Source organism: Gallinula chloropus, assembly GCF_964237585.1.
Source record: "Gallinula chloropus genome assembly, chromosome: 1".
NCBI classification, from domain to species: Eukaryota; Metazoa; Chordata; class Aves; order Gruiformes; family Rallidae; genus Gallinula; species Gallinula chloropus.
In genome coordinates, this window is record NC_140085.1 from 118,330,633 (window position 1) to 118,354,343 (window position 23,711).

The 23,711-nt window shown below is 42.1% G+C and overlaps 1 pseudogene across 1 annotated transcript; it reads right to left on the reverse strand.

The window, feature by feature from the left end:
- Positions 1 to 3,247: 3,247 nt before the first annotated feature.
- Positions 3,248 to 23,349, reverse strand: LOC311205050 (histone H4 transcription factor-like; annotated as a pseudogene). The gene is made up of 8 exons: positions 23,199 to 23,349; positions 13,611 to 13,763; positions 12,631 to 12,708; positions 9,821 to 9,929; positions 8,747 to 8,883; positions 7,842 to 7,999; positions 7,119 to 7,212; positions 3,248 to 3,421 (listed from the first exon to the last, which is right to left on the reverse strand). The product of its transcript is annotated as a histone H4 transcription factor-like (transcript).
- Positions 23,350 to 23,711: the final 362 nt, after the last annotated feature.

Sequence of the window (23,711 nt, forward strand, 5' to 3'; positions counted from 1 at the left end):
TAGGCTCTGGGAAACTGTACTGCCGAGGACTGATGCGTCTCTGGCTTTCTGTTGCACCTGGGAGTAGGAGCTTTGCTGATTCCAGCAGCCGATTTCCGTGCCTGAACCCTTTTTGTGGATCCAGTGTCAGGTACCAGAGGACTCGGATCAATGGATAATGAGTCTTGCTCTGTTACTGGAATGCTGTAGGTGGAAGGAAGGAGCCTTCAACCTTCGGTATGTAACGTGACAGTGAAGGGGCTATTCTGGTCTACATCCTGACCCTCACACCTATCACATGGCTAAAGGTTAATGAACCCCCTCTTTGTTACAATGACTATCAGACTCGAGTCGATTGTTTTAGGCAGTTAGTGCACGACCATTTAATCTGGCGGGTTAGGCAACAGATAGGACGGTGTGCTTTAAAGTTAGGGGTGGCAGGAGTCAGCCTTGTCTCCGCAAAGCTCCATTGAAAAGGAATCTGTAGAGGCATTTAATTACTTTCAAAAGGCACGGGACATCAAGTCTGGTCTCAGGGCTTTATTCCACATGGATTTGTTCATGCTTATTTAGATTAAACTGAAGAATTGCACACTCTGAATGAGAACATGTAGTAAAATCAGGAATAAGAAACAACTGTGTGTAGAGACAAGGCCGTGGGTCTCCGGGGTGACCCAGCAATGCTCCTTTATCTGATTCCTTTTCCTGGCTATTATCCTAACTTGTTCCTTGCTTGGATTTGGGACTTGAACTGTAACCCGAGAGGCTGCGGTGAAGCCATTTGGAGAACCAGGGCCCTAAACACTATCTCCTGGAGGCATGCAGGGCTTAGTTCCAAATAGCATACCAGCTCCTTTATTCCCCTAATGACCTATTGTCACTCAAACTACTGTTTCATTGGGAAGTCGGTGAAAGCTGTAAAACTGAATGAACGAGAGGAAACTCAACTTGGGGTTTGCTATCAGTTGAGTTTAACCAAGAACCTTCTGCCTGCACTGTGAGGCGAGAATTAATTCGACAGACGACAGAAACAAAGGAGCAAGAGCTCGTGATAGAAGATGAAAAGACCTGGTCCGAGAGAATTTCAATTACCTAAGTCTTTTGAAAGGGCTAGGCTAAATAGAATTCACATTTAAGTTGCTTAGAGAATTGAATGCCCGGCCTCTAAGCTTTCCTTTGGGGAAGGGTAGGACGGCTGGAAGTGGGCACCAGAAAAGCTTGTCCTCAAGACGCAGAAATAGAAGGTGACAAGGGAATTCCAGAGCAGGCAGGTCCCTGACTAAAAGTATGTAAGTAAATAAATTAAATTATGCTGATAGCTAGCCAGTCTGAAAACCAACAGCAAGTACTAGGTTTATTGAGCACAAATCACGTGAAACCAACCTAATGTGTCTTTGTGGCAAGGTAACCAGCCTCGTGTAACTCCTATCCCACAAATGTACATTCGCAGGGGCATCACAAAGAAAACTCACTTCTCACTGTTTTGCTGTCTTGCAGTATGTCTCAGTCCTTTCAGAGAATAGGATTTAATCCGGTGCTTTAGCCTTTTCAGTTTTGTTTGCCGCTTATGAAGTCAACCAACCTGAAGAGTTAACAGGTTGTAGGGCACCTTGCTCCTGTATGTTGGAGCTGAAATGTTTTACTTCTGTGAACAGATAGCAGATGGCATCCGAGTGACAGCTTTAAAGCTGACACAGAAAGGCACTGATTTGCAGCGTTTCAACAGATAAAACAAAACTCTGCCTATTTGCCCACTCCGCAAACATTTAAGCTGTGCTTAGGTTTTTATACACAACCAGCACAATAGGGCAGTTGGCTTAAGCTGATGTAAAGCTGCAGGGTCTCTGAGGGAGGCTGGGCTGCTCTTTTGTCAGTGCTAGCATTCCCATGGTTGCACTCGCATTCACGCGGCTGAACGGTAATTGAATCAGCTCAATGATCTCACCTAAAAAAAGCCGCCCTTGGTCCCTTTTCAGACAGACCAGAAAGTTGGCCTGACTTACCCGACGTTCCTTAATGTCAACATAAGGGGAGGCGAGTAGGCTGGAAGGAAACTACCTCCGGAGAAGGTGATGAAAGGGACATAGTTACACGTTGTAGCAGATGCTGGAGTCCCTTGCTGATCTCATTTAAAGCACACCCTCGCAAACAACAGTGAAGCACAGTGTGGAGGTGGAGATGGGTGGTAGGAAGAGGGTAGGAATTCTTAACCCAACTTTTCTACTGAAGGAAATTTTTAAAAAAAACCCAAAAATGACCATTGGTAATCCTTCTGAAATCAACTACTCAGCGCAGCTGGGCTGCTCCTAATGCCCAGAGTCAGGCATGCGTAGGAATTTTTGTTAGGTCAGATGTTAAGTTAATGGCAGCTCTGCCTGCTCAGCACCCCACAAGTCAGTTCCTTTATAAACTGGTCTGAACATACAAAAACCAGCCATGGATTAAAAGGCAGGTTGGGGACCATGCTCAGGCCTTCACCAGCATGTTGAAGTGCTCATGACTGTAAAATAAAACTGAGGAGCCGCACAAATAAAAATCTTGTGGCTTCCTTGTAAAGCTGATTGCTTTTCTTTGGAGGTAGAAAACAGAGGGACATGATAATTTGCTTGAGATCACATAAGCTCCTTGCTGTAGAGAGTAACAGAATGTAATCTGCATTTGATGTGATCTAGTAAGAAAATTACCGTTTCAGGGCTTTAGGTAGGCTTTGCACATCGCTTTTAATATGTTTTATACTTCATGGGATTACATGCTGAAAAACAGATCAGGGCAATCACTCCTCTCCCAGATGCTGAAATTTAAAGGCTGTGCAAAATAATAATGCTTCTTAATGATCCAGTTTAGAGAATTTTTTTTCCAAGAGACAATTCCTGTGCTTTTTCTGCTTTCTTAGAAACTACTGAGCTATTTTCGCTGACATTCTTCCTCTGTAAGGATAAGAAAAAGCCCTGCATTCACGAGCTTAGCTGAGAAGTATTAACCCCAATTTTACATATATCTCATTGTCAGCTCTGTTTATGATGGTAGAGAGCCTGTACAAAGTGAAAAATACAAATTAAAAGAAAAAAAAAGATTAGTCGCCTTTGTGTAAGCAGTGAATGACTAACACGGTTGTTTCTGTGGTATTAATGAAGAGAATGCCTGCTTTTAAATGTCTGCTCTCAAACCCCTGAGAACAAAAAAGGTGTTCTGCATGAGTTCCTCAAGCTCCGTCTTGCTCTGCTTCCTGGCAGGCACCATCATCTTCTAGGTACATTTTTGCCTGCTGTTAGCCGTGCTGCAGGGCACCATCTCCAAGGTCATTATCAAAGGGTTTCTTTGTCAGCCTGGCAAGCTCCTGCCTCCCCAAAGCCAAGGGCTTGTCCGGTCCCACCGAAATCCGCAAGGGTCCCGTGCCAGAGCCGCAGTCAGACGTTGCGCTGGTTTTGCAGACTCGGTGGACCTGCGCCAGTTGACCTTATCTGATGATCCGGCTCCATGAGAACGAGAACAAGTCCCTCATGACTCACGTCCACCTCATACTTGGTGTGCACGGGGAGAAGTTGTTTTTCAAGCTGGATCCCCACAAAACCCCAGCAAATACCGTCTTGTTTCTCCTAGAGCTTTTCTCTTCTAGGAGGCGCTGGAAAACGCCTGTATTCAAGGACGGTACCTGCTTGACGGTAGCCCCAGTGTCACACGGGCGGGTGGGAGAAGGTGGCAGGGCGAGTCAGAGGGTGCAGCCCGCAGGCACCCTCTGTAGGCACTGCTCTGGGAGAGCACACGGCTGAGGAGACAGAGGCTTCAGAGCCAGTTGGAAGTTAAACAGAAAAACAGATGTGTTTTTCAAAACTAAATAGATTTACATCCAGTACTTTAGTGTAAATAATGAGCATCAAAATGTACAACCTGGTAGCAAAATCTGGGGGAAAAAAAGTGCCTCTTTTTACTGCCATGCTTGCATTTGGATGGAGAGCTAGCTTATTTTGCTTTGTACATGCCAAGCAGCCTCTTGGAATACTACATAACACCAAAATCTTAACATAAAATTTGAAAAAAAATCTGAAAAAAACCAAGTTGGAAATGCACTGTTGCTAACTACTGTTGCCTAGTAAATGCACGAGTGTTAACAAAGCCTCTGGATACGGACTAATGTATGACTGTAAATTCTACACTAGATGACTGACAAGAAATCAGACATCACTTTTGAGCTTTGCAAGGCCCTTGTGTGAATGCAAACACCGTGAAGAGTAATAAAGTGGAAGAGGTACCTAAGCAATAGCAGAATAAAACTCCAGAGTGTCATTAAGCAGCATAAGTGAGGGAAACTATATTTTAAAATAAGACCTTAAAAAAAAGTTTTATATTAGTAAATTCTCATCTTGTTGCATTCTGTCCCCACAGGTGATTTTTGCCTTTCAAAATGTATTTACCAGGCTCACACAAAGTTGTGGCAGTTTGGCACTTGTGGGTCACAGCTGTGCCCTGCAAACATGATCCCACAGCCTGAGTACAAATCTGTAATGCCTTGTTTGAATCGGTCATGTGAAGCCCTTGCTGGGCTTTGTGCAAACCAGCCTCGGTACCTGCAACAGCCGCTTGCACTGAAGGCAGCAACCTCCCCGTCAGGCAGGCATGGGGATCTGCCCAAAGGAGTAAATTGTTGGATATTAGGTCTGGAAAAGACTCCTCTGTGTTCTGCTTGACTAATACTTTCCATCATAAAAGACTCTTTCTCTGGGAAGTACTAACACCTCTGTTCTTTGTTGCAGGGCTTTGATAATTAGCAGGGGAAATCCCAGAGGCTGTAGTGGTACCTGTTCATTGCCCAGAGAAACATGAGTCAGTTTTACCCCTATCATAAAGTATCAAAATTGCCATGTCTCCGATTCATGCACAAAGGCAGGTTAAAATCGGGCTGCTACCCCCATCTGTCCAGCCTGCCCCTGCCACACAGGTGGTGTGACTCCTCTTGAGACAGCGGCTGAATTGCCACAAGTCACAGCCCAGCGTATCGAACAAGGCGAAAACCTGAGCACAGCGCTCAGGAGATTTTTAATGCTGTCACTTTTCATCTGCTTGTCTTTGTGACAGGGGTCTTCAGTTCCTTTTCTCTCTCTGGCAGGGTTTGCTAAACATGGCAGACAGCCTGGCCTGGGCACAGGTGCAGGGGCAGAGAATTCAGGCAGGGCTCCCTCCAGCGAACCCCACTCCCATTCGTAACGCTACTGCAGCAAAATGGCACAGACCCTGCGGCTGGGCTGCCCTCCCAGGCCTCTTTGTGACAGCAAACATAGGAAGCTGAAAGAATGCTCATGTGAGCATGTAGTTGGCTCTTCTAGCTGTGGGGTGAGAGGGAAGGAGTCCTTCCTTCCCCCAACCCAGCACGCAGACGTAGCACGGTCTTGGAAGTCCTCACAGGCAGCAGCAGTGGGCAGTTCGATGGTGAGGGACCAGTTCAGGGGAGACTTTCTACAGAAGATGCCTCCCAAACAGGAGTGCCCCAGAATCCTTGGAGTTACCAGCTCACTGCCATTTCAGGTGGCCTAGTTTTTGTTCCCTATTCACAGTGTTTCCCATATTCCGTTCTGGCTGGCTGGGGACTCACCCCCGTGCAGGCCGATGGCTTGTCCTGGGCTGTCCGTATCAGTTTGTCTCCAGAAAGGAATGAATGGTCAGTCAGCAGTGGTGATGTAATAGGGCTCTGTGCATGTGCTGAGAGCTGCTTGCAAGAGGCACAGCGAGCCCTTCCCAGAGGTACCTCTGCGTCCTCAAGGGATGCGGCCTGTAGCAGCTAATACAGGGCAAGTTATTTTTTGAGCCAGGTGAACAGCACCTTCTCCCGTGAGAAGTGGCTCCAAAGAATGTGTATCAATAACAGTGACAGGCACATCATATATATAAATATAGATATGTATATATATATATAAAATCTTATATATCACAGCTGGAAGAAGCATTTAATTCTTGCTTTAAAAAAAGTTTCAAACATTGTAATTAAGTTTTACTGTGATGGAAGATCCCTGTCCTTCTGCCTGTACCCTTATACAAGAGTCAAATAAATCTCTTTGCCAAGCACGTTTTGTAACAGGTCAGAATAATTACGGCTACGTGGAATTAATTGTGAAAATAAACAGCCAGGTACATTTAGCTATGCTGCCAGTGCCACTCATGGCTTTCTTGTCATTGTACCTGCAGCACCCACCAAATAATGGTAAGGTTTCTGTTATACCAAAGGCATAGAAATCCTCAGGTCAGTTCCAGGAACATCTCTCACTTTTTTATGTAGACGTAACCTTTTTTATTTAAATGTATTCATTCAACAACACACTCTTGCTTAAAAGCCCATTATAATAATGAAGTCTCTAATAACTCTTGAAATAATTTTAAAGTTACTAAGTAGAGCTAAGCAACCCACCAAAACTGTAAGATTTTTATATACATCTCACAAGCTGTTTTCTGAATTCTAATGAATAACATTGTGGGCTAATGAAAAACAGGGTTTTACCTACAAATTCAAACTGTCTCATGCGTTGGCTCAACACTTTCTTCATGGGCTATATTTTTAAATAAATAAATAAATGCACACACAGAGACATGAATATGCTATATGAATATACAGTTTCTTCTCCAAACAGCGATAAATGGAAGTATTATATGCATATAATGGGGTCTGTATCTTGCATGTGTTCTCTAAGCACATTAGAATAATTTAACATGAAAGCTGAGAAAACACTGTATTATATGTAAGACTGAAAAGGATAAAAAAGTTCAAAACAGACTTTGTTTAAAAAAATAAACCTCTTCTGAAGAGCGTATTTTTAGCAGTAAAAATCCACAAAAGGGCTGTTTCTGTAGAAGGCTACCTGAATTCCCAAGCCTGGTTCCATTTCTACCAGTTTTTCCTTCACGTTCATTGCTGTTGCTTCATCAACTTCAGCGGAAGTACAACAGGTTTTAAAGGGCTGCACAGCCAGTTGGGGTTCAGAATACACGGTCTCTGGCAGAGAAGTCTCTGTTTCTACCAAAACATTTTGTCCAGGAGTTTGTGACCATGGCTGAAGCTGTGAGAAAAGTACCTCTACTGTTGAAGTGTCTCTTCTTCAAGGGTCCCCTCCTTTTCTTCCAAAACTATTGTGACTTGGTGAAGCCTTACTTACCATCATCTTGTTACTAGGAGCCTGACCGAAACCTGTGATAGCATTATATGCTGCCAAGTTCAAACTCCTATGACCCCCATCATCTTCTATATTTCTAAGGGAATAAAATTGAAAATTCTGAAAATACAAGTTACAAAACCAGCATTTACAGCAGGAAATGAGAATAACATCTACGTAGTTTGCCAAAACTGAGAACATCAGCAATTAAAAGATGACTCCGATTGCTATTTATTAGGTGGCCCTCAAACAAAAGACACTATGTGAATCAGTATCTGCAAGAGGGTTCAAAAAAGTAGTTTTTATCAAGCATGCATCACATTCAGAAAGAAAGAGATAGTATTCAGAATTATATTTGATTTGCCTGATATTCTTGCCCCAAAATGGAGAGTACAGCTTGTTTATACTATGGAAGCTGTTGATATATTTATGTACTCTCTTTGGTGGATACAACTTGCAGGTGCAAAAAATTTCTTCCAATGTCTAGGTTTCAAGTTTTTTCCCAGTGGTAAAAGCTATAAAAGCAAAAAGACCTTTTTATTTCCTTGGTTTAACCATCTTTACACTAGATTTTCTGTCATGATATGAAGCGCAGGTAGTAAATTGGTTTAAATGTTTAAAACAGAACCAAACTTCAGACAGCATTTAATTAAATATCTGGATCTTTTAAACACCACCTAAAAACACCCACTTTACAATCTGAACAAGAATCAACTGGTAACATACCTGAAGCGAGAGTGACTGCTGAGCTTATGGGCTTTTCGAAGATGCAGCGTCAGTGTGTAACTCCAATGTGTGCCACGTTTCTGACAGACGTGGCATTTGTATTTCAGAATGCCATTACTCCTGGAAAGAAAGGATGCTGGAGTCGCTGAAGGATTGCACTGACATGTGACAAAAATTAACCATTTGTTGAGAAGGTGGAAACCACATTAGCTAGCTGAAAACCTTTTTGAAGATAACTTCCTAATATATTTGAAATGTGGGGGTTTTAGAACTCGCCTGATTAAGGAACCACAGTGAACATGGGTTTTCTGCACTGGCCATTGGTACTGCAGATGTTTCCAACAGTGGTGTGACACATGGCTTTCCTTAAAGTATATTAGTTTTACAAAACAGCAGTAAGCCTAACTCAGAAAGTTGAAGAAACAGGCAACAAGCGTGAATAAACTAAATTGTATTTTAATATTGTGGTCTGAATCACATGATTAAAAGTGATGTACACTTTACACACTATAGTTTATCTTTTGGTAACATATTAGTTCTAAGGATGGAGTATGAGGAGAGAGGTAACACTGGATTTTTAATCCCTGAGATATTTTGCTATTGAGATTAGGACTGGCATGTTTGTTTGTGGGTTTTTTAAAGAAAAAAGGTGTGTGTGTGACCAGAGTTCAAGACTGTCAGTATGCAACTGCTTGCACCTAAGGTAAGCCCACAAAATCTGTAGGTAAGGATGAGTCAGGTATTTGCATAATACTTGCCAGAGTCCTAGAAATGTGTGCAAATAAATATTAGATTTGATGCAAAAATCAAACATTTCATTAATTCACCAGAAATTAAATGCATGTAAATTTGAACCTTGTCTCATTTATAGCAATATATTTTATTCTGCTATTTAATATACTCACCACATGCACTCTCTTGTAACGCTGTCTCAAAGTTTATAAAGTCCGTGAAGTAAAACCACATCCTTCAACATCACGGCTGTAGGCATCTGAATCATTGTGTTTCAACATGTTTATGCAGATCATACGCGTTCTTAAAACTGAAAACAAGGTAAAACAAATAACAGATATAATATAGTACAGAGGAGTAGTCTTGTGGTTAATGTTTAGGACTGGGAGGTAGTAATTCTTGGCTCCGACAACGACAAGTGAAAGCGGAATATGTGTAAATAGCTTCTCTACCTCAGTTTTTCCACCTGTGAAAAGGGGATAGTACAGACATTTCTTTGATGTGCTCTCAATTTCATTTTCCATTCCCTCTTTCTTCCCACACATCCACACCATGCCCAAATCCAGGTAATTTTTCCACAACCATTTTGCAAGGCATCTCCCTCTCCCTCCGTTCACGTAGAGAAAATTCTCCTTGGTATCGGTCAGTCACTTCATCCTCTCTAGTATAGAAATTCAGATTTTTTTCATCTCTCAGCCCGGTGTATGAAGACAGAAGTACTTAATATTTGTTCCATGCTTTCCCAGCATAGAAAGGCTGCACCTCTCACCTTCTCTGACAAAGTTAAACATAATTTGCCAGTGCTTACACACATGACTCAGTCTGTCACAGCACGGTGCCACAGGGTTTTTGTTTTTCCCCCCACTGCTGTGTGGCATCATATGGGAAAAGCAGAAGAGAAAGCACCACAGAAAAATGAGGTGCAGGGTAGCAGAGGGGATAGTAAGCCTGTGGCAGAAAAATTACTGAAAGACTGTGACATGGTGTAGCACACATGTTCTTCCCAAGAAAACTCACCTTTTAACACATCAGTCCTACTAGCACCAGAAGTTCATGAACTGCAGCATCTCAGCACCTGAAAGCAGATGAACAGCAGAGGAATCTCTTAGATTTCTTCCCTGAACAGTTGCTTATTTGAGGGGTGTGTGTGTTGGTTAAACCCTTTTATTTGTTTACTAACTCCTGTGTAAAACACAAACTTGGTTCTGCAGTCTGCTCAGGTAGCTATGACCCTCAGGTTTTCTTACCCACTGTCAGGGAGGTGACATCGGAAAGGACGTTGACCACAGCGTCTGAACCTGGTGTGGGCTTTCAGTGAGGAGACTGTGCACACTGTCTCACAAAGGCCACAGGTAACTAGACAGAAAGAAAGGTACTTTCAGTTCTGTGTAACAGCTTCACCAGGACATTGTTTGCTATGACATATAATAAAAAATGTATTAAAATATCAAACAGATTATAACACATTTGGGAATAAAATATAGAGAGGAAAAAGAAGAGAAAAATGGAATGCAGATACAATAAAGACAGTAGTGAAGTAGCCGCCAACCTTACAATGTTTCAAGTTACTTAAAGAAAAAAAAAAGATGGTAAGGGAAAAAAAGATGTAGAGAATCATATTTCACTCCCTGGGCCCTAATATAAAAAGATGATTATCGCCGTGCCCTTGGCACTTTGGGAGGATTTCTAAAGGCTGGATGCTGACTGGAGGCCTTCTGACAGACAGACAAGCATTGGCAAATCTACTTTTGTGTTTAAGGAATTACCACTCTTGAAAAGGTGGCAGAAAGAGCACGTGTTGGTTCTCCGCCTCCCCGTTTCACATTGGGATACGTTTGCTTAAGGCACAGTGATGTTAGGTGCTTCCTGAGCTGCCAGACTGCGAACTGCGATGGCTGAGGCACAGCTTTGGTCTGAGACAGCTGTGGGAAGAACCTCTGGCTCATCGGCAGGCAGGGCCCCAACATCTTAAGCTGATACATGCTTCGCTGTGTATGAGTCAGCAACCTGATGAATGCCATAGGAAGAATCTCAATAAAGCTCTGGATTTAGACAAAATCGATTCTATTCAGAGCTTTGGACCAGCACATTATCTTATAATCAGCCCAGTGCTTTGCAGGCAGGCAAAGGAAACCAGGGACTTGAAGTGCTTGTGTCTTCCCAGAAAAAGGAACCAAATACAATGTACTGTAACTAATCTGGAATCACCCCCTGCATAGGCACTTTGGCTTTTTTCATAGTTTGTCTCAAACTGAGAGAAATTATTTGGGTTGTTTTCCTCCCTAAAATAAATAGCTTCTGGAATAACTTTATCTGCAAAACTGCATCGGTGCAGATCAGCAGTCTCCTGGAATGGAAGTTTCCAGCAGTTTACTTAGTCGTCTGGCACGTAAACATGTTCATGTAGGGCATGATTTCAGAATACCTACAGCATTTCCATTCACATCACATCTGATTTCAGAATAATTTCTTTTACGTAGGCAAACTCTTTAAAAGAAAATTTCAATATTGATCTATCCCAGCAAGCTATTGTGAAACAGGCTGGGGTAAGAATCTGAGAATGTCACGTCTGCACTGGCAGCCTGCACTAACATGCAGCCCTGCATGCTGCCAGAATTCTTAAAGAGAGCTGAATCATGAACCAGGGAATTAACTGGCTCTAATATCTGCAGGGATTTAGGTTGTGCCTAAACCCTCCGACCCAGGAATGCCTCCCAGCTCCCTCAGCCAAGTTTACGTTGCGGCTGTTTGGCTGTGGCTTACTGGTACTCGACACAGGCTCACATCATCCTGGTTCCTAGGTCCAGCCACCTTGTGATTTTCCCTGACTATGCAAGCAGGACACAGTCTGGATTATCAGGAGACAAGGACAACTGGGCACACTGTACAGTTCACAAAGGTTTAAGTGCAGCCAGAGTGACCAGAGACAAACAGTTCAGTTAGCCATGTGCTTTATTTAATATATCAAATCTATCTTAACATGTGCTAGCTTTAATTAAAACAAAACAAAACGAAAACCCCCAAAACACAACAGCATATTAGACTGCTTCAATACCTAATGAAAACAAGCAAAAGAATCTTAACCTGTATTTGTTTCCAATTTCTATCCAAAATTACCTTGAAACAAAGAAATAAAACTAATCTAGTAAACAAAACAAAACACAACTAGTTCACTGTTTTCTAGTGGACAACATAAACATCCAGATACTTTATTCAGATGCACGTCTGACCCATTTAAATACAAACACGAGCAGGCCTGGTAGCTCACAGTAAGCACCAAATCAAACACGTTGTTGTGAAGCACCAACATGTTGAGTTACAGTCAGTGAAAAATCACATTTCCTTAAGAATGCAACTAGAAAGTAGAACCTACCCTGACTGAGCAAGTCCACACAAAGCTACTCATATGTTTATACAACCTAAATGATTGGTACCCAGGTCTGGCAACATGGTTCAAATATTCCTATTCCCAAAGCAAAGACCCACCCGCCTCTCGGCTTCTGCATTTCCTGTATGTCCAACAGCAATATCACATGTTTCCTGGTGCTTAGATGCTGTAGGATTCTTTCCCAGCAAGTCATAGCTGTTGTAGTATAACCTGTGGGAATAATTTGTGGACCTCAGGGAGATTGTGGTTAGGTCAACGAAGGACTACACCATTTGAGTGTGGCTGATGAGGCACAGCAAGGAGAGCAGAGTTGCAGCCCAAGCTAAAACACAGCTTCAGCTTTAACCATGCCCCTAGTCATGAGAGCAAGTAAACAGTGATGCAAGTGAAGAATAAGCATCTGCATAGAAGCTACTGCAAAGTAGAAAAGCCCCTTAAACTCTGTGATTGGGAGGCACGAAGAAGGGAATTTCCATGCTTCAGAGGCACTGGCACTGCAGCGCCTTCCTTCCAGCACTACAGTGGCTGTAACACAGTCACCCTGGCTCCGTACATTCATTTCCTTAGGTGATATGCCAGCGCTTACAGTAACTCCATGGTTTATCAGAACTGTTTGGTATGTGACGACCTTGAGAAAAACATGTTTTCCTTTTAAAAACTCTGCCTGACCGTGGCCACTCATGTGATCTCGCAGCAGCCTTTCATTGGCACAATGTTTCTGACAGTTCTGGCAAACAAATATTTGCTCTGAATTTAAATAGAAATTATTTAGTTGCAATACCAATCATTTATGAAAGATTCATTAATTAATAACCTATAGCCACCAGTTTCGTGAATAAACTCACACAGCATTGAGACAGTTTCAGTATTCTTTTTCATTAGCAATACTCTTCAGAAGACAAGTTAGTTTAGGCTTAATGAACAGAGGATTGTTCCTATATGAAATAATAATCTGTTCAAAACACTAACAGTTTGAAGTTGGAGCTCTCCTGTCTATTACCTAGAATGCCCCTGCTTTCCAGCACCCAAACAGCCACAATTCCTAAATATTATCTAAGGACCTAAAAAAAGGGGGAAAATCCCCACCAAAACAAAACAAAACAAAACAAACAAAAAATCCAACCACCTCCTTGGCATGCAGGAAAGCACACCAACTAATACAGGGTTGGTTGAAGTAGAGAGTGTTCTGGTGATAAAAATAGTTACTGGAAAAGCAAAGCTGAGGAGGAAAAATACCTTTAGACCCGGAAGTAATTAAACGATCATTTGGATTACTTGCATAGATTTTTATAATCCCAGCCTGGCTCTTGTGGAAGTTCTCTCTTCAGTAATCAAAAGCCTCTCCCACTCACAGGTAGTTTCCCAGTGTCAGTGGAACGTCACTGTGTGCCATAGGCACCAAGGGAAGAGAGGCAGTGCAACACCCCAGCTGCCAAGTGAGTAGCTTTTCTGCTGAAGAAAGAAGCAAAGTCCAGAGAACTTCTACGCTTTATCAACACAACTGCCTTCCTGGATTAAATCCTGCTTTCATGCAATTGACTTACAGGAAAAATAGAAATATTTACAAAATTAAATGTGCACATTATCACAAAACACCTTAAAGGAAAATCTCTTAGAAAACTAAGCAGAAATAAGAGCATAACTCTTACTATCTTCTGAAACTTACCTCTTTGCATGATCGAAAACCTTTTTGTTACTGGAGTACATTCCTCCACAAGTAGGACGTGCTACAGCTCTTTGATGCATGTGGGTTCTTAAATGATCCCACAGCTTATGCTTTCCTTTAAATACCCCTAAACAATCTAAAACAAACAGGAAAACGCTGCACATGAGTGCTGTGCTCCTTACACAGAAACAGAAAAGGCTATTACATACTTATGTCTTACTGTTCTATTTTTAGAATCACACAAAAAAATCCTTCTAAGAAAAAAATGTACTACTACAAACATCACATAACCTTTAACCCTGCAAATATCCATACCAAAGGCAAGTTATTTGTCAGTAGTCAAAATTCTTCAAGACATGTTGATGACGTGTCACTTTCAGAACCATTTCCCTTTTGAATCAGCAGAGAGCACGCTGCTATACTTTCCAGCCTCATGCCCACCCTTCCACCACAGAACTCCAGCAATCTTCATGGTCTATGCAGAACCAGGAGAACAAGATGGAGTAGTGAATACGTGTCAACTGTGCATCTCCAAGAACTCTGCTTACTGATCTCTCTATTATCTTCATATTTCTATCTTTACAGATGCATTCACATAGCAGTTAACTGCAAGCAATCTGCTACCCACCAACATTTGCATATAACTAGTTATGTCCTCAGACCTCTTGAGCTCAGGTATTGTGGCCACAGTGCAATTTTTAACAGCACAAGTAGAAAGCTCTGGCTGTTGACATAAAGGGAAAATCCCTAGGAGTTAGTGTATTGGCATAAATGGAGCTAAAGAACTGCTTTCAGGACAGAACTTCAGGTAGGTGTGAAGGAATAGTCTATCACATAAGAAGCAGCCACGAGTCAGTCTCATCTACCTAACAAAGGCAACAGCTTTTTAGAAAGGTGAAATTATAGCCCGGACCCAAAGACTCTAAAGAATCAAGAGAACTAAATGCAAGAGTGTCCTGGTTCTGGCCAGGCCAGAGCAAACCTCTTCAAGCAGCCAGTCCACGTGAGCTGAGTTAGTCCAGGTGAGCTGAGTTAGCCCGGGCTGCTTCCCACACCACCTGACATCCTCTCTTCCATCTTTCCCATAAAAAGTGTCTTATCAAAGAGAGGCAGTTTGGTGCAGCTCCAAAACAACAGCAGTCCTCTTTTTGATGCTCTGCTTTGGGTTTGAACTCATGACTCTAGCATTAAGAGTCCCATGCTCTACTGCTACCCTAGACCTTTGAGCCCCGAACAACTGAATATGTAAAATCCAGGCACGCTGTAGATGGTGTGGAAAAAGGGGTGGATAGGGAAAGATAACACAGTCCTTTGTGGATGACAAATGATAAGAGTAATCAAGCGAATCTTACCTTGACAAGAGGTTGGATGCCTTCAGGTCTCAGAAATACATAAAATTAATTTAACAAAAAGGATTTGTCTAGTTCATTTAACCAAGTAGGTGCATCGTGAGTTCCATTTCTACTATTCATCAGGACATTCTCACAAGTAGAACAAGAATGCCTTGATAACAACCCACATCCACCCCAGTGGGTAGAATATAGGAGACTTTCTGAAAAGAAGTTCTGAGCTCCAGATTAATGTACTTACCAAAGGTACAGAAGACTTATTAAAAGACAAAGGAAATCCCAAAACTTCACCTTGGGTACTTCTGATCAGGAAGGGCCGTAGAAAAAGTTCCTATGCCTAGATCAGAAGCAGGAGGCCTGGTTATTTTTCTGTCATGACATGAAGATTTGAGAGTCTGTTTAACCCCAGATTGCAAATGGAATATACAGGACAGCAGATTGAATTTCTTGGTTCCATCTTTGCTTTGTGAGCTCTGCCAGGGCCCCGAGTGTACCAGCAGCTTCTGGTTTCCCTGCCCGGCCTGTAGCCATCTTTCTCTGCAATCCTCCTCTGCAGCCAGTTCCACCCCACACCTCTAACTCTGCCAGAGGTCTGCTCTAACATGGTGATGCTGATCAAGCTTCAATCACACTTCTGTGGAAACAGCTAAATTGTGAGAAAGGGCAGCAAGACCCCTCACCTGGGGCCTCCACTTGCATGCCCTGTGCTCTCTAGCTGGGGAGCTGCAGTTGGCCACCCTGTAGGTAAGCAAGGCCTTGCACACCTTGCTGCATGCTGTGCAAGGCCTAGCACCTCATTGGCCCTGTCTCAGCCTCGCTGCCTGGACACCCTGGCTTGGCCTCAGACCTGTCTTATCACAGTGGACTTGACTGGTGATCACTGGTCTGTGGCTGACCCTGCCTAGCACTACCAGACCTGCTCTGTTCTTCTCCTTCAGGTTCTGTGAGATGTGCCCTGTGAGAGGTCCCTGCCTCCCTAACCGGCACCCTTAACTCCCAGGTCGCCTTCCCTCACAGAACAGCCCACTCTTTCTGTGCCCCCACAAATTCAAACCAACTTAGACCACCAGCTAGCATACCGAGGGTCCCTGGAAAACACTGATCACTTTTCTATCTGTTGCCCCAGTTCCGTGTCAACGGCTTCATCCCAGAGATGAGACCTTGCTAGCCTCTGCTTGTCTGTGAAGCTAGTGAGTGTGAATGAACAGCTGTCTTTCACTGCCTGCACATTGTGACTCCGCATGCTCACTTTCAGGTGTGCACCACCCCCCGAAAGACTAGATCACAGATTACAACAGACGTTGTAAAACAAATGCAGGACCTATTCCTCTGTTCCAAGGCAACATCAATTTTACCTTGGTCTCAAAAGAGGTCGTCTCAGCTCCCCAGTGATAAACTTCCTCCATAATTTCAACAGGCAACTGCTACAGTATTTGAAAATACCCTATCAAAATGGCTTTCCTAGCCTATAGCTTGCACCTCTCTCATTACAAAGGACGTTCCTTCTCATCCTTTCGAGGACAGACATGGAGAACAGATGATTTCACCATTCCTAACAGCAGGACATTTCTTAAACATATAGGAAGACATACTGTGTTCCTTATCTTTCACACTTCCCTTTACCCATTCTGTTATTTAGACCACACAGTCAGAGTCCTCTCACCTGCCCTAATGGGTTGTATTTTCTAAAGTTGTGATCAAATTGATGGGTGGGTTTTGTTCCCCTAAGGACTACAGGTGCCACACTATCAGTGTTCCCCAGCCCAAAAAATAGTGTATCTGCCAGCTAATCTCAAGAGGGAAAAGGAACAAAATGACTCCAGCTTGCATCCCTGGTGGGATTTTGTCATCATCACAGTGAATATCTGACCCAAAAAGTAACTTTAACCCATAAATTGAAAAGACACCTATCTGGGGAGTCCACTAAGAGGATTTAAATTAAACTGGGACGTTGTTGACATGTTTTACAAGACATAGCCAACTTGACAAGTATAAAGCAAGCACGGAATGATCTGTTCCAGGACCAGAATCCTGCAAATGGTCTCATTATTCTTCAGCAGAAGGTCTTTTCTTCTAGAGAGTTCTGCCTGTATGCTTTGTAGGACTGAAGCTGAATGGCATGCACATCAAATGACAGTCCATAGTTTAGCCCTTACTCAAACAATCAAGGCATCTGCTATGAAAGACTGTCAATGGAATGTGGCTTCTACAACACAGCCAAGGGCAGAGCATCAGCTTTGAAGAGATGGCAATAATTTTAACACAAGAGGAAGCCAGCAATATAGAGACTGCATTAAAAATGCAAAAGAACCTAGGATAGCAATAGGTGTGCTCCCCTGGATTGGAAGGGAACAGATGAGCAAAAGCAAAGAGTAAGCTCACCATGAAAGATTACTGAGGGAGACATCCCTGATCCTGGGTGGTAGAGTGTAAGTGAAGAGTCTCTTTGAATGGTCCATGAACTATGAATCACAGGCAGAATTCTGAGGAAGCCTAACCCTGCTCTGTACTGGCAGTTCTCAACTCAGACTAATTGGGAGTTGAGGCCATGCAATCCAATGGATGACAGGAATTATTCAACTTAAATCATGATGCATATAAAATAAAAATGCTTCTGCAACTATTTAAGATAGAAGAAAATGGTAAGTTCCCATGCAGTATGTATGACTAAGTGAATTTTATAAGAAACACGGTAGTGAAATACTTTTGACTTTGTTTTAAAAATATGAACTACCATTCCAGTGGCAGCAAACTGCTTTCTTCTGATCAGCAACAGTTTCTTCCTCAGCAGCATAGGCGTGAATAGCAAAATGTTGATAAAACCACACTGGGTTATTGAAGGTATCCTAAAAACATTGGAGAAGAGAAGATAGGTTTGGCAGGAAATCAACCAACAGAAACATAGAATTAAGTGATTTTAGAAACCAAAGAGACACCAGTAAATATTGCAGTAGCATTTAATTAACTCACCCCAACACAGAGACAATTAAATCCCGTACAAAAATGTAGAACATTCTGCAGTATCCACCACAGAAACCAGGTCCTGAATTTTGACCTACCATCTCAAAATTGAAAAGTCTGTCTAGACTAATTGAGTGAATGCTACCTGTTCTCTGGGGCAGGGATGTGTCTATTAGTGCTTTTCTATGGATTTATTTATTTTATTTCTTTAGTCTTACCTCACCCCCTCCCTTCACTCTTACCTACTCATGAGAAGGCTATGAGGGCAGTGCAGGTAACTCCAGCAGAAATGGGGAGGCTGCACAACGATTAAACTGAATTAGGTGTTATGGACACAGCACTCTGCAAGTCACTACTTATGTGACAAGGGGGAACTAGGCCTTAATTAGCCTCTGCCTCACTCCACAAAAATCCACACCTGCAGAGTGAAAGTACACTGCATGTTGCACCTCCTTCAAGTAACACGGGGAGTAGTTCAATTGCACGCCCATCATCGGTCACAATTCAAAGTGTTCCTCTCCATTCCAAATAATTTAACCCCTTAACCTCCCCAGTGTGCCAGCACAGCTCTGTAAGGCTGCACACTGAATTGTGACAAGGAATGATCTGGCTTTGAACTGAATTAAAACACCAGGGAGAGGGAAATGGGAAACAAATGGAACTCCTTGGGCAGATATTGCTACTGCAGATAATGTGCAGTTGATTCAAATTTAAACAGCTTTAAAACAAATATATATATAATTTTAAAAAATACCCCATTTATTTAGTATTATCTGGTTTTAATCATCCTAATCTTAGTAGAGTGGATTAAACTAAGCTGCGAGGCATTCTGTGTGCAGACCTGAGCATTCACATGAGGAGTTAATGCAGGCAAACTGCTGCATTTTAAATTCATACTCCAATGTATTTCACAATAAGTCCCTCGGGGAGACAAGCCCTTATTTCCTCTGAAGGTCTTGAAACAGGATCTGAGAAATCCAAGGTCTTGTGTATATGAAAACATACAGGCATATTAAGGTGAATCAACTAAAGGTATTGAGCTAGACAGTGATCGAAAACCTATTCACTTCCTAATCAGAGCAACCATAGGGGGGGTTAAATCCATTTTAATTTGTTGGCACCACCTCTTCAAGTGTTTTGCTGGAACATTCTTGAAATTTTCTTTATATGTAAATAGAAGTTTTTGGGGCTGTTGCCTGAGTCAGAAGCTTTACCTTTGAGGAAACTGAATCTGACACGGTAGGAGGCACCACAAGAGTCAGAGGAAGCTGTATGGGTGATTTTCAAAGAGAATTACATTCATAACTGTGGGAACATATTTGCAGGAGGGTGGGAAAGGTAAGCAGTTTTCCCTGCCCTCAAAGTTCTCCTCTTTCACAGTGTGCCCTACCCCACCTCCTGGGTCTAGTCTAGCCTGCCTACTAAGTTGGGAAACATTCTTTTAATTAATAAAATTCAGAACATAGTTTGAACTTGAAAAAGCATGTATAAAAAGATTCAGTGAAATACTATGGACTATGGGATTCCATCAGCCAAAACTGCCCACTGTAATAAATGAAAAATGGAACACGAAATCAATTAACGGGAAGGCTTCTCTTGGCTTTCAAGCCAGTTTCTCAGAAGACTCTGCTTGCTGACAGATGCAGCAAAATCAAACTCTGAGGGATTTAAAGTTTGTCTGGACCTCTTCATTTTAAAAATAAACAGATCAATCACAGCAGTATGCGAGTAAAGATTGATTGGAAAGTACTAAAAACATTAATAACAAAAAGAAAAGCCACTGCAAGAACTACGATTCCTCTGAGCTGTGACACACAGAGACAAGAAGATTTGTTTGTAGCAATAGTCTGCAAGCAAACTATGCAAACAATCCAAAAGTTATCATAAATAATATTCTATAGTATATGTTCAGGCTCATGGTTTTCAAAAGAAGAGAATGGGGTACTTCCAGGCTTAATCCACTAGTAAATAAAAGCCCTTATTTGCAGAGATGTTGTTTCTTGCAGATTGATTCTCTGTCTATAAACTTCGCTCTCAGATTTTTATGTCATTCCTTATTTCACGTGAAGAACAATTAATGAGAAGAGACATATCAAAGTATTATGTGAGTGTAGATGTTCTAAATCCAGAACCAAAAGAGGCAAGTGGATATTTCTAGACGGCCTATTCAGTAATAACACACAGATGAGGAGGCACTCACCTTTCAGATATGCTGCGGCTCAAATAATCTGTAAACTGAAATTTTAAGAGGAAACTAGAAATAACTTTCAATCTAGGAAGGAGAAGGCTAGAAAAGCCTGGGCTGGGACCAACCCCAGAAAACAAAAGTGATAATTCCACTCCATCACTGCAGTATGTTTACTCAAACATCCCACTGGTCCAAATTCAACAACACAATGCACGTGAGGGATACCGTACCTATGTAAAGCACCACAGCTCTCTGACATTCCCTTACATAGAAATAGTTTCATTTCTCATTAGTTGTTTGCTTATACCCTCAAAAAACATAATTTATGCCATAATTTTATCACAGCTTTGACATGAAAAAGTCATAGTTAACAGAGGACTAGGATTTAAGGATGAGAACCCATGAATCACTGAAAGGCCTAGAGAGACCTAAGGGAAAAAAGACCAATGGCCTTCAAAAATACATTAAAGTTTTTGGGTTTAATTGTAGGTCAACATTACTAAACCTACATGAGATTTGCACACATGAGGTGTGCAAAATTGTTTAGTTTTAAACTTTTTCTGATTTCCACAGTTGTTTCTTCTTTGCCAGTATCTTCTTTGCTTTCAGCTCTACTGGCAAAATCAAAGGAAGTAAGTTCATACAACATGAAAACAATAGACCAGATAGAGAAAACTGTGTAAGACAATGGGAAAACTGCCTTAAAATGATCTCGCTCAACAGTCACACAGGAGGAGATGGTAAGAAAATGTAATCTGCAAGACATCACGCTTGTGGATGTAAAGGTAATGCTCATTGGCCACAAGCAACAGCTGAGGGTGTGAGGTCAACAGTGACAGAGAAACTTCTTCCCCATAACGTCATAACAATATGAAGCCACTTTGCATTAGGGATGAACACCTCCAAGAAGCATAAAAAAATATATAGGCAGCACCATTTATGTTAATGCTGTTAAAAAAGACAGCAACTGGTAATCACCTCGGCTTACTTGATACAGAGAGAGTGAAAGAGCACAGTCGACACTGAATAGATAATGATTTTATTTAAAACAGGACACCAAAAAGTGGCCATTTTTAGTTTAAGCCAGTCTTGGCCACATTTCAACATTAGACTTACACTAACAGCCAGTGGCAAATGTCTGATTTCTGCCCCAGTGAAAAAAAGCCCTCAACCAAACACCCAGCCAACCATTTCCAACTGACCAAAGAAACATCCCATATTCTCTCACCTTTCTTTGGGCAAGCAATAAACCCCTTGGACCTCTCTACCAACTACCAAGTTAAATTAATTTATCATTAAACTGGGTATATTAAAACTTTGCATATATGCACTCGAAACATGAGAGTTGCCTCTTTGTCAAAAGGATGATTTTTAGTGCCCGTGAAGAGAAAGGAAATTTGAATTTGAGGTTGCGGATGGTACGTGAATATGTTGTTTATGTTTGTGTGAATGGCACCATAATAACGGTTGTGTAATCCTCACAAGGATAGTGGGAAAGACTGTGCAGAGGGAAGGTTGAGCAAAAAAAGCCCCAATAGTGAGTCAAAACCAAAGCATGATAAGGTAAAGTTAGGAAAGGGGGAAAAAAAAACCCAGCAACGTCGCAAGGTATTTCACTTACATCACAGTTCTCCCAGTGGCAGACAGACTCCTCCGAAGCCTCTGGTGACTGACGCCAGCGACGGCTGTTCCGCAAACAGGCTGGCAGATGGTGGTGCAATGCCCGTAACCCAGCGCCTGTGGATTTCGGTTTGGTGTGGTAACCGTGAAAACGGGCGGGTGTTGTCAGCTCTCTGGGATCTTTCGCCCCGAATTCACAACTTCTCCACCAACACCAGCGCTGCTCGGATCGCAGGAGAGAGGCAGCATTTCACACAGCACCACGTGCAGTCTGCGGCCCCGTGGCACCACAGCGAGAGCACCAGCAGTACTTACACTTGCAATAACTCCAGGATCTGTAAATAACCCTAGCAGAAGAGCTGGTAATTGCTATCTACTGATAATGCACTAGGTAAAGCTTGCGTATCTCAGTGGCAAACTGATTTTTTCCACTGTCTCACAGCTACAACAATGCCAGAGCGCATTGCACCTTAACACACAACTTGTGGCAGGGAGGCACTTCATAGATTCAGTAGGAAAATTTTGTAAAAATAAGCATTTTCTTAGGTATATACTATGACACTCTTCAGCTTAGGTCACAGAGACATTGTTAATGTTGGTCCAATTCTACTATTTTCACCTTTAATTAAAACTCATTCACCTTTAATTAAAATGTCTACACCTGTAATTATACTTGATTACAGTGTTAAGAATAAAGAGCAGAATACACAGGAGCCAAAATAGCTATATTAAAAAGTCGAGTATATTATTGCTATGACATCCACTGGGACTGCCTATAATCTTCTGCAGAATCGTATTTCTCTGCTTTCCTTTTAGGCACACTTAATACTATTTAAAAGACATAAACTGCAATGCCCACCATAAAATAGCACCACGGTGCATGTATCCAAGTAAGGCAAATACTGTGCAAACAATAAAAGTATCCATTTTTCTATAAAGACTCATACAAGTGCTACTTTAAACTTAGAAAGCCTAGGTAGCAGGCCGGATCTCTGAAAGCGAAGACCTCTGCCATTCAGAAACAGTTTGCTAAAATCTGGGTTAGGCAATTGCACCTTCTGAGGCCCTAACCTTAGGGAAACAAAAAATTAAAACTCCTCAGCAGAAGTTCTCATGCCCTCACATCTGCAGTCTCTTGGCGTTTTAGTAACAGGTACAGGTACAAATCACAGAACCACAGAATCACAGAATTGTAGGGGTTGGAAGGGACCTTGAGAGATCATCAGGTCCAACCCCCCTGCCAAAGCAGCTCCCTAGGACATATCACATACAAAAGTCCAGGCCAATCAGGTGTGCAGCAAAAAGCCCCTTCTCTAGGGGCACCCTGCTCCGGGCCTGGGAAGAGCTGTGAAGGGCTGCAGTGCAGGTAGGCTGAAGTTGGTGTCATTTTCTAGGCTAGGAACAATCTTCCAAACTGCAGTGCAAGGTGTGTGACAGATGAGACGTAAATGACCTGCTGTTTCCAGGGGGTGCTGTAGGTTCTCTTCCAAATGTTCCGCAATATGATTACAAAATTCCTCCATGCGTTTCCCAACAAAGCAGCATTCTTTCCATTCACATGGTAATATCACTTCAGTGTTCTGCAATTTGCTTCCAGGGGCCATTGCCTAAGTTTTTCAGAAGTACAGAGGAGTTTTAACTATCATATTACATTTCTGTAAATTTCTCTTGTAAAAATAGCAGTTAAGATTACAGACTCTTAGATGATGTTAATATTACTCTTTTTTTTTCTTGTTAATTATTACTGGATACATTATTTTAAGAATGTAAGGCCATATTTTGCAACCATTTACACCTTGCCAGAAGCCGTAAGTTGTAACATTTTCATTACAACCGTACAATAACAGTCCTATGAGCACCATCCCAAACATCTGCTGAGGATGCCTTTATTGTAATTCAACTCCATAGCAGAACTGTAAAACCTCTTTCCACATAGAAAGCCAAAGCAACCATTACCAACAGCACA